At 40.3% G+C, this 3,376-nt stretch overlaps 1 pseudogene; it reads right to left on the reverse strand.

Moving 5' to 3' along the window:
- Positions 1–1,969: 1,969 nt before the first annotated feature.
- LOC125398722 (heterogeneous nuclear ribonucleoprotein C pseudogene) lies at positions 1,970–2,950 on the reverse strand (annotated as a pseudogene).
- Positions 2,951–3,376: the final 426 nt, after the last annotated feature.

Here is a 3,376-nt window from a genome sequence, read left to right on the forward strand (position 1 = left end):
AATTTGTATCAATAAACTCAAGTTTGTACCAATGCTAAATATTTATTTTTTATCATATACATCTTTAAATTAAACCAAACATTTATAAACAATCATTTTCAGGATTTGGGCATAGTTTTCACCAAACTGATTCCTTTTTTCCATTGAGCAGTGTTTTTAGGGTTCACAGAGAACTTTCAGGTGGTCTTGGTCCATCAAACCACATTAGTCTGAAAGGAATCCACAGGTTTTTATCTTTTGTGGAAACAAAAGCAAAATCTCTTTTCCAAAGCAACATATCCTTAGACTCAAATTTTGAAGTCAAGATATCTTTATATTGGTTTAACTTAGTAGCCCCCAGAATCAAATGTCTCTCTGCAGTCAAAAAATTCAAAGAAAACACAATAATATACATAATCCAGACTCTCTGTGTATATTCCATCTTTACATGACTTATTTTTCTTTACTCCTTTAATCTATGACTCTCTGTGCTCTTTTATATTAATTTAATGTCTCTTTAAAGACTTTATTTTTTTATACTCTTTTTCCTATCTCTCCCAAGCCTACATGTATTTTAAAACACACTATGTATCATTTAGAGGTGTTGTGCCTGAATCTGTCCTATTGTATATCTGTAATCATAAATGCTAAGTGGCGTGGCTAGGACTGAGGGTGCTTTGCCTTTGGCTCTGTCCAGTCCAACATGGTGGAAGTACGTTCACCACCAGCTCTGGGAGCCATGGTCACCGCCCCAGCTCAGGGACACAGAGGGTCTATGTTACCAGTAAACAAGTTGTAACACTCTGCTCACAAATCCCAAGTACTCTGTAGCAAGATCTCTTGAAAAGGTCAGAACAATTTATGCTGGCGCAAAACAGGAAGCTGGCTCTTAAAGAAGCTATACATTTTTTACTGCTAATGCTGAGTCAGGAAGCCTTCTCTTAAAAGGAGTTGTTCCTCTGCTCACTGCCAGCAAACAGAGCCCACCTGAGAAAGTGCTGCTACCAAGAAGCTGTGCTTAACACTATTCTTTTGGGTCTAGAATTACTTCCCAAGTTCTCTCAGGTTTTATGTAGATGTAGTTGCCCCACGTTGGCATACCATTTTGTAAATGGAGACTTTTTGCTTGTTTCTTGACTACCCAGACCCAAATAATAACACAAAAACTATATTAATACAACACTGTTGTATTAATAGCTTCGGCATATTTTAGCTAACTGTTGCATCTTAAAATCCACTATCTTCCAGCTAGTTGACCACCTCTTTCCCTGTAAGTGGACTACACTTATGGCTGCACAGGGGCTATGCACCAGTTCTTCCTTTAGCTTGAAGAGCTTCTCTGGGCATGGGTCATTTCTGTTAATCAATTGTTTCCCTCCCACAAACCCAGCTTTTTTTTCTGTAACTTTCTTACATGACATTTATTTTTAGATGTATCTGTCTTCCATACCAAAAACTGCAACAGGGGCAGTGGTTGTGTCTGGATGTGTCTGTATTGCCAGGGTGGCAGAGTATCAACTTCAGAGTAAGTGCCCAAGAGATGTTTCCTAAGTCAACAAGCAAATAAGACTTCTAGGGAAGAATTAGAAAAATGTGATTAGCCAACCTCTTGGCACTAAAAGCTTCATTTTATCTTTCTGAGATTCTGATTTCTTATCTAGAAAGTGAGGATTAAATGAAAACTATCTCGGGGCTGGAGAGATGGCTCAGTGATGTGGGATGCCTTTCTGTATGCCGTGATTCTGTTTTTTTGTTTTGTTTTTTTTTTTTTTAAAAAAAAAACCAACCATGCATCTTTTTATTGTTAAGTCAAAGAGGTATCAAAATTAAAAGCAAAACTTACAGGGTAAGACTTAACAAAACTACCAAGGAGCATCAAAGGAAATGAGACAGGAACTAGGCACAAGGCAATTATGAATCAATGAACACAGGAGAGGGAGAGGGCGAACAGTGAGAATGTGCTGAAGGTACTAGGAGAGAGGAGCTGGTGTTACTTTGATCTCTCACAAGCACCTAGGTAAATGAATAACAGGATAAGATTTCTAAACTCTGCGTAAGAGTCACTCTCCCCATCGGTGCTGTCTCTGTCACCCTCTCCTTCCTCAGCCTCAGTCCCATCGTCCTTGGTCAGCTCCAGCTGGTCATCTCCCTCGCTCGTCATTGCTGTCGTCATCCAGCCGGTCCTCTCTCCTCAGCAGCGTCACCTGTGCCCGCCTCAGGCTCCATCTTCACATTAGTCTCATCTCTTCTCACAGAGGAACTGCTCTGCTCTTCCTCAGACTTTTCATTCTTCATCTCTACTGCTTGTTTACTTTGTTCTTTTTCAATTTCTTTTCAGGCTTTCCAGCAGAGAATCCACTGTTTGTTTTATCTGAGTCAGCTCCTTCTTAATGGCCTGAAGGTCATCACCTTTCAACTTTCCAGATTTGGAAGAAGAGCCCCATTGTCCACTCTTGGAATTGAATCCACTTTTGCCCCTTCAAGAGTTGTTTCCAGAAACACATTGGCATTTAGAAGGCACCACAGCTCCAGCAATAGGAGGAGGAGGAGGAGGAGGAGGAGGAGGAGGAGGAGGAGGAGGAGGAACACGTGCTGGGTAACTACATCTTGTCATAATAATCCCCTTGAAAGTCACAGTCCAAATCAAATGAGGAACTGTACAACTCCACTGCAGACCGTTTCACACCTGCTTTTCCTTGGTTCCCTTTTGGCTCTGCAGCAGATTAATATCTAAAATCTGGCCAGCAATCATTCTGCCATCCTCACCAGCTACGGCTGCCTGGGCATTTCTTTCATTAACATATTGGATGAAGGCAAAGCCCATGTGCACAGAGCAACCCACAATTTTGCCATACTTTGAAAAGATTGCCTCTACATCAGACTTCTTGACCACAAGAATATTGAGATTCCTGATGAATACACGGGAATTCACGGATCAAGAATCTGTCTTGTTGGTAACATTGCTAGCCATCTCCTTTGTTGATAAGGTTTCTCACAAAGCTGAAACAAGTGAAGGAGAGAGAGAAGAGACTGCCTCTCCTACTGCAGTTCCTGACAAGATGCCAAAGCTATAGCAGGCAGGCAGCACATGACCATTCACTCTCCATATCTTCATTCATTTATTCATCTTTTATTATATATATAAAAATAAATATTTTTAAATATGTATTTATTTGTTTGTTTTTGTTTATTTATTATATAGTGTTCTGCCTGCATGTATGCCTGAAGGCCAAAAGAGCACCAGATCTCATTTTAGATGGTTTTGAGTCACCATGTAGTTGCTGGGAATTGAACTTAGGACCTTTGGAAGAGTAGGCAGTGCTCTTAACCACTGAACCATCTCTCCAGTCCCTCTGAATATATTCTATTACCATTGATTAATAAAGAAGCTGATTTG

This window comes from Myodes glareolus, chromosome 10, assembly GCF_982192425.1.
Source record: "Myodes glareolus chromosome 10, mMyoGla1.1, whole genome shotgun sequence".
In the NCBI taxonomy this organism is placed as follows: domain Eukaryota; kingdom Metazoa; phylum Chordata; class Mammalia; order Rodentia; family Cricetidae; genus Myodes; species Myodes glareolus.